The following is an 8,888-nucleotide window of genomic DNA, read 5'->3' as shown; positions in this document are numbered from 1 at the left end:
GTAAAACGAGTCGTTGGATTTGATTCAGTTGGTTTGATGCACGGTGACGGCAAGGGGGACTTCCAGTGAAGAAAAGTGAGAAGAGTCGGCCATTTATTACTCATTGTTTTGTTTTTTTTCGTTTTTTTCAATGATTACAATTTATTTTGGAATGGCAAGTACCATATAAATAAAATAGAAAGGAATATCTGCACTTAAAGTGAAAGAGACTTTCATTTGAAGCTTGAACTGAACATTTCCATGATGGTTGTATGACGTAGGCATGCGACGGATCACAAAACTCACATTTTTCGGATCATCAAATTAAAAAAAAAAAGGGAGACAAAATACAACTTGTCTTTCCACTTATTCTGTACACACTTAAAGCAAGGAACGTTTGCCCATGGTCTTCAACATGAAAACAACATTCAAGATGTCTATTGTCTAAATTAAATATTAAAATATATAAGATATTAAATACTCAATTGTTGAATTAAAGTGCAATATGAGGCACGCATGATACCTTCTTGGTTTTAAACATAGCCGAGAGTGAAACGAATATGCTTATATAGCTGAATTGAATTCCAATAAGTATGTACTGTACTTACGGTTCAGAATTAAGCGAGCTTATAGAGGAGCTTATAGACGAGCAGACGCATAGCGGCCACATTTGCTTCATGGCTTCCGTCACACCACCAACATGTTGGGTCCAGTCACAGGTTGTATTATATTGAAACTCGCTGACAGCCCCGTATTCTGTTTTATTGGAACTCAGTGATGAACGTTCTATTTTTGTTCCACAGTGAATAATGAACAACAGTAAACCCACTGTGTCAAAATCAGAAATCTCACTCTCGAGGTGACTGAAAATTGCAGCGTAGGCCGTATGTGCAGCTGTCGCATCACTAGAAGGTGATCAGATCTTGGATGTATTTGTCATTGACGTACGGCGGCTAAACCCAAGGACACCAAATGATGAGGACATTTAATTTCTCCGATCACGCATAACAACTCAAAATGATCGCGCGGCAATCTAAAACATATTTAATAGCTAATGTTTTAATGTGAACGTAACCATTGAGGGGAAATCCGAATCGGCCAAAATCTGAATCGGTGGTTCAGACTTTAAAAAAATCAGACATGGAAATCGGCCAAGAAAAATTGCAACCGGTGCGTCTCTCTTGTTACGAGACGACTACGGTGTGAATAACTGATGGAGTCATTAGGCCGCATCAAACGCCACGGAGACTCCCTGTTACACTATGGTGGTGCTCAAAATATTTTCCCAAGGTTGGCAGGCCTGACACTGCAGTGTGTTAAAGTAACACTTTTGAAAGTGTTAAAAGGCCCAATTTGAGTTGATGTGACACTCCACATTGTTATAAATCATCACCGCACAACACGTTAAGGTGTTTTATTCAGACTACACTGGTGTTGGTGTAAAAATAAAATGTTTAAAAAGGAACACTGATTGTATTCACACGAATGAGTTGAATCCAATCCAATCGAATCTAGTATACCAGTGTAGTGTGAATACAACAAAACGCAGGGTTTAAAATAACTAATAGTAACACTATTGTGTGTTAGTACCGCAATACTAATAACACTATTGGGTAGAAACTTCCCCCCTATCCCACTAACTTAAATAAAAGACAAATGTTAGAAATGGTAGAGAAAAGAAACTGGATTAAAAACATCTTTACATTCAATATTTCAGGCTTGACATTTGAATGCACATCTCAGACAAAACTGCATTTAGGGTGCACTATATAAAGAGTATATTCATTATATATATTCATTTGCAAAAACAGAAATCTCCATTTTTGCTCATTTCCATTAATCATGTTTTGGTTTTTATTGTGCATTCCAAGTAATATCAATCAAACTGCAGTGGGGTGGTTTCGATTAACTAAAAATATCTCCACAACATACAAATAACTGACAAAAAGTGAGAATGAGGCAACCCAGATCACAAAGAGTAACATGGCTAGAACCTGTGTTTCTGGCCAGAAAGATGAGTCGGCATCAAGAAAGTGTCTCTGGTCCCTTGCCTACGAGAGGCACTGATGAAAGGTTCTGTGGCCCCTTTTCAAGGTTTCTCTTCTGGTTCAGAGAAGGGGATGCCGTGGATTTCTCTGTGAAACGTGGGTTTGTAAGGCCTGTGAGACTGTTCTGTGATTCAGGGCTGCATAAATAAAAATGACTTGACTTGACTTGACTTGACCTGTGAATTCTGGGTTCTTCAGCTTTCAATCGAAATGGAACACAGGTGCTGCATGCATTTTCGGTTGTCCGAACGGCAGGTTAAAGTCATACATGAATGCTCTATAAGACGCTCTATAAGATGCTCTATAAGATGTCATCTGCATCATCATTTTGATGGCGGAAGAGTTCACGCATCTTTTTCACATTCAAGTCAGCTGGAAGACACTTTCTGCCAGGTGAACCACAGTGAGCATTATGGCTGACTCTGCAGGTAAATGTTTAAATTTGGCCTCCCACTAATCGTCCCTTGGCTGCCTTTTCATTTGAGTTTGCGAGCGCCACCGCGGTTTTCTGGCATTGTTACCCTGTTCTGCATCCAGACCTTGGCAATCTTGCGGAGGTGATCTTTTTTGATGCCTGGGAACAAAACAATAATTCTATACGAACACGCTGCCCCCCTCTGGTAAAGCTCATGGTGAGAGCAGTGAGCAATTAGCAGATCGAAGCAAAAAATAAAAATAAAAAAAATAAAAAATAAAAAATAATTTATATGTATATATTTTTTTTATCTTTGGGTCTGTAAGCTTCAAACAAAATAAGCAATTTGAAAAAGAAAACAATCCACAGATACATTGAAAGTGAAAATTGTCAGTAGAAGTGTGAAGGCAAAACTGGAATATTATAACCAAGGTGGTGTGTTCTTAACAGACTAAAAGCCGAAAGCAATGAATAAAAATTAAATGCAAATGTAATGTGAGGATTAAAAAATATATTATCGACAACATAATCATAGACATTGAGACAACGCTCAAAATGACACTTTACAGACAGGTATTTTTCCAGTCCCTTTCAGAACATAGTACTTGTTTTGTGTTTTGCTGGATTATCCACTTCGGGTCTTTGCTGTTTAACTGGCATGACATCCATGTAAGACAACAGAGTGACATCCTGTTTTACTTTTTCCGTTGTGGAATAAACATTCCGTTTATCTTTGTTTACTCCTCAGCAGACAGTGTTCGACGAATGTGTTCTTTGTGTTTACAAGTAACAGAGGAAACTTTTCCCTATGCTTTTATTTCCGCTATCTTACATGAATATGTTTCAGCTCCTCTTGTTTTTAACGCCCTGATGGAGATATCGTCACAGACTGTTCAGTCACGTCAAAATGATCAATCTTTGTAGATAACTTTCAGCCAAAGTTATACTGAAATTCCCTTTGAGACAATGCGCAGGCATGTTGCGTCACCTGACCTGGATACTGCGGGCCAATTAGCTTCGCAATTTATCGGGTTGTGTTCAAGAACAGCACTGGCGATTGACGTTTTCTGCTGTAAAACGTGAATTGCACAAGGGACAATAATGGCTTTTGCGACAAAACTTACTTAGGGTTCAGAATGTGCAACGTGTTAAGAATAACATGACAGTTCGGGGTTTTTTTTAATGGATGGTGCTACACACCATCCACCTCCTCAAGGCTGAACGCGTTCAGGTGATCATCGAAATGCATCGTAATAACTTTAGTAGTCAAAAGGAATGCATGAAAATTGGCATTTTATGTTCAATACTGGGACAAACAAACATTCCAATGTGGTACTCTGCTCCATCATTTTTCACCCAGGAAGTAGGGTAGACATGAGACACATTCAAAGTTTGACAAGACCCCAAGACCTCACTGCCATCTAGAGTTCTAGTTGCTGTAAGACATGTTTAACAGTACCAAACTGAAATCTTTTAAAATAAAAATTCTCCCAACTGATTCAAATGTTTCTTTACCGGTGTTTTGGTTATGTTTTTAAAGTTCTTTACAGACTTCTTGAAGAAGTTGCGTTTCCCTTCGAACCTCATACACCAGCATCTATAAGTGGACCTATTTTCCTAATCTGGGATAATGATGGATCCGTAAAGACCAACATAAAAAGTTTGGGATGGTCAGAAATGAAGTGCTTCAAATTATTAGTTACACCATCTGTGGTGATTGGGGAGAATACAATGTTAACAATCTCAATCTAATGTACAACCATGTCCCACTAACTGTTGTCCCTGCCAACTAGATCTCCAAAAATCAAGGGCGTATTGCGCAGGAGGCAGCAAGACTGAATGGCATTGAGGCCAATGTCTTTGTTACTATCATCAACTCTGACTGCACTGGGTCTGATCTTTCACTGTACTATGAGTGTATCTATAGTTAAAGCTCTGAATCCTCTGTGAAAGGGATTTAAACATATGGAGCCCTTCACCAAGTACTGAACAATAAGCTTCAACTCGTACTGTACAACACCTTCTGGTAGGTTGTGCATAATATCCACCACATAATTGTCTGAGGAATGAGAAAACTGCAGTGCATTTAGAGGACAGGTTCTCAAATGAGTGGACTAGAGTGGGATTTTGTGCTATGGCATTGCAAAGTTCTGAATAGAGCTCCTTTGTTCAAAGAATTAAGCCTGGGTCCTCCTCACCAAAGAAAGACTGCAAGAGTGCACTGAAGGACTCAACCATACCTAAATGACAGACCCATTTAGTGGTGTATCTAAGAAGGCGCCTGGATTCCCTCTGTCATAAACAAGAGGCTGTAGGATTTGACCAAAACCATATTTCTTTAAGTCCTCTAAATGAAAAAGCGCCACAAGATAATTGTTCATCGAAACCAAATTTAGCTTGGTTGGCAAATATTCTAATATAAAGTAAACAAAGCCAAGTTTCTTTATTCCCTTTTTTGATCCGGGCGAATGGCCATTTCGAAATCATCTTAAAATAGCTGAATCTGAAGCGCATGTTCTTGCTGTGCAAATAATGTGTGATTTCTGAAGTATGAACCATCATTTATGTCTTTGAAAATGTCATCTTCATGAAGCTTGACATTCTGGAAACAGTTGCTGAGTTCCCAGTTGGTAAACATTGACTCAAGAGTTCTCAAAATAGGTACAGTAGATAGATGAGTTTGTCATTGACTGGAATTTGACTGTATCCATCAGTAGTTGCATCTTGGCTCACATCCTAAAACACACCAAGAACATGCTCTACTAGTTCCACGGTTTTACATTTCTTCTCAAAATATCTTTGCCCCTTAGTTTTGGTATTGAGGAGTGAGAATGGATTTTAAGCTCTTCAAAATGGTCTTTAACATTCTCTAGGGCTTGTTCAATTTCCTCCAATGAAAGACATTTATGAACAGCGTCCTGTGCTTGCACATGGACGCCATTTACATGTTCCTCCATTGAATCAACTTAATACTCATGTTACTCATGTCCAGTAACTGCCTTTTTTTTTTTTTTTTTTTTTTTTTTTTCAAAAGGAGCTGGGTAACTGACGGGAGGATCTGCACTTGGCAGTGAATCAGGAACACAAACATTCTCAACATTGTCCAAATTATCATAAAAAACAAATGAACACCCATGTATGCCCTGGGTACAAAGCATGACTCAACTTCTAAAACGGAACAACTTCTGTGCTGTACCTTGCAAATGTAACTGTGGTAATGGGGAGTGGTTTTGGAGCCATCTGCAGGCGGAGAGAGCCAGCACTCACAACCAAAAGTGGACGCACCTGCGGGAGATTGAGGAAATGACTAGAATCCTGAAATGCTGCTGTGGTTTTCATTTCCCCTTCTCTTCCCTGACAGCGAGGCATGGTTATGCATTCCAGTCCACAGTCTACAATTATTATTGACACGTTTGTCTGGACAGACAAACATTGTTGTCTCTCGATTTAAATGGATGCCCAGCAACAACTTTTTTTTTGTTCAACCTGGTTCATCTCTACCCTGCTACAGTCTTGTCACAGTAACGTGAACATTTTCGAACCTCAATGTTATTTAGTCTCACTCTGAATTCCTTGACCCTTGGGACTCTCTTTTACAGTGCCCACATCAATGTCATATACAGTACAGTTGTTGGGATGAATGTGTAGAAGTTGTATAAGGCCTTATCATAGGATACAGCACAAAGTGCACCTTAAACAGTTTATCCAATGCAAACACAGCCGTCTGCGCCACTCTGGGAATTGTTTTCTGGTCCGGCATGATGTAAAATTTCTGGACACCACTCTTTTTTTTTTCTCCAACGCAGAGGATGAAGGGCAGTGCTGATCCAACTCTGTCAAAAAAAACCATCACCATACTTGTCCCCCCAGAAAGGTGGTGAGGAATAGTGTTTTGTGTTTGTTCACACCCAGGAGACGGATAAAACATTTTTCTTCCTTTAGCTGGACAGGTGTCTGTATATGTAGTCACTTCAAAATTCTAATAACCTTATCTAATAAAGATATTTGTCATGTTGGCAGATGAACATGTTGAAGGGAGAGTTTTTGGGGGCTCTAGAGTGGGCTGGCATGAATTATTTTAGCATGGACCACGTCTATGTAGCTTTTGAGTGATCTCACATGACCGTGGAGACACACACAGCTGACCAAGAAAGTGACAAATCATAGGTCAATGCAGTGTTATCAGGGGTGAAACAACATTCATTCATCATCTACGTCTAGAACATAACTTCATGATCTTGATCACCTGCTCAGCAGCTTCAGTGCCACTGATTTTCCCAGTCTTCTTTCCTTTATGCGGTTGGAGGAAAGAGATAAACAAACAGGAGCCACCAAGTCACTGCCTCATCGTAGTGGATTAAAATGGCAACAGCTACATCCCATGAGTATACACAGTCATAGCTCATAGGCGCACACGGAGAACACTGTCAAACACAAACATCTGCGTACACTTACTATAGCGGACAGGATGTCATCCACATGAGTACCACAGGTGAAGGCCTTTGCAGTCAGTGATAGTCCAAGGGTTTGTAGAATGTTCACCATTATCCGATAAACTTTCCCGAGACGTCTTCTCCAAAAAGCTTTGTGAAGTCTCGGTCAATCTAGCACACAGAGAAAACACGTCAAGTCATGATACACAACACATTTAATAATTTGTATATCAAGCTAGTCTCTATTTTTCTGAACAAGTATCCAAGAATCGGGGGAAGTGATCTTGAATAAGTGAAGACTTCTAGGTCGTGAAGTCTAGGTCGTGTAGCATATTCTGTCAGTACTTGAACGTTGCTGTCATTTTCTTCTTGACAACCGGTTGGGTCCGCTGAGTGCTCCGCTCAATGCGAACGCTTCATCACAGACATTGCTTCTCAGATGTTGATGTCTCACACCAAGTCTTAGGGCCATCTTGATAAACAGACTCGGTGGTGTAGCGCCGGACCATTTTCAGTCCTTAGGCCAGGGAGCCCTGGTCGCTGTGAGGATCATAGTGCCGTCCCTGTCAGGCAAGAAAACAGAAAACACGCACTGTCAATATTAAAATCCATCAAAGCATAAATGTGACAATTCAGCCGAGGTCAACAGAACTCATGTCAGTGCAGCTCATTGTTAAGACCTCCAAATAAGGTCTCTCTCTCTCTCTCTCTCTCTCTCTCTCTCTCTCTCTCTCTCTCCATATAAAGTATATACTGCATGTACTTTATATGGAGAGAGAGAGAGAGGGGGAGAGAGAGCTTCAGTTGCATAATATTTAACTTCATTTGTCACATTATATTATTATTGTTGTTGCCCACTCAGCATCCACTGCAGTCTGCTCATCCTGGAAGGGGGATCCATTCTTCTGTGGCCCCTTCTCAAGGTTTATTTTAATTTTTTCCCCAAAGGATTTTCTGGGAGTTTTTTTCTTGACCGGATGATGGTTCAGACTAGAGGATGCCATTGATATCTCTGTGAAATGTGGGTTTGTGAAGCCCTTTGAGATTGTATTGTGATTCAGGGATATATAAATAAATAAAATTGGCTCGACTTGAGTTGCATAATATATTGAGCACAAGGCAATTAGAGGGGCATTTCTGTTTCTGACCAGAGTCATCACCAGGGAACACTTTGAAAGATACTGCAGCTGATCTCAGTGGTTCATCAACATCAATGTCAGCAGCCACATCGACTCCTGAAGAATCCTTCGCGTCCACATCGGTTCCATTTGGCAATTTGATATTTGCTGAAACTGAGAGCCAAAACACTAACTCATACTGGCATGAATATACATGCAATGCACCATGGGATATTCAAAATGCTTTACCCATGCATTACCCATATTTTAGCTCTTCCCCTATGAGTTTGATGGTAAAATCAGTGAACTGCCCCTTTAAGTTGAGATGTGTGCATTATGAAAAGGCATCCAATGCATTTTTACTGTATTCATGAAAGTGATTCTGTAGTCTTTCACTGATTGAGGGAAATGTAATCGAAAAGGTTTCACCATACAAAGCGTTTTTAGCTATCTCGCACAGCGACTATATTTATGTGTATGAGGGAAGGACATATAAACGAAAAATTACAGACGTTTCCCATGCATTCTGTGTCAGGAGATACTGGTCCTGAAGGGCGGCCACTCCTGCCCAAAGAGTGCCAACGATGATGTGAAGTGATCCTTTAGCACCAAATCTCCTGACACAGAATAGACAGGAAACTGTGTATATCCGCATAGTTTTTTGACACGTCCTTCCTTTATATGCAACAATAGGTGTGATGTGAAAAATAGGTGGGCTGCCCCTTTAACTTACCTTCTTGAAGAAATTGGAAGTCGTCGTAGCTGGTGTCCTTCATTGGTATTCGTAGCCATTTCCCGACTCCCTTGCACTCGAACCCGCTTTTCCCTGCAGTTCCAACTTAAATAAGCACCGAGTTATGGAGGAAATACAAATGATCATAAACCATCACGCGTG

The sequence above is a fragment of the Zeus faber genome (genome assembly GCF_960531495.2).
Source record: "Zeus faber genome assembly, chromosome: 2".
Taxonomy (NCBI): domain Eukaryota; kingdom Metazoa; phylum Chordata; class Actinopteri; order Zeiformes; family Zeidae; genus Zeus; species Zeus faber.
The sequence above is the reverse complement of the archived record's forward strand: the minus strand, read 5'-3'. Positions refer to the sequence as shown.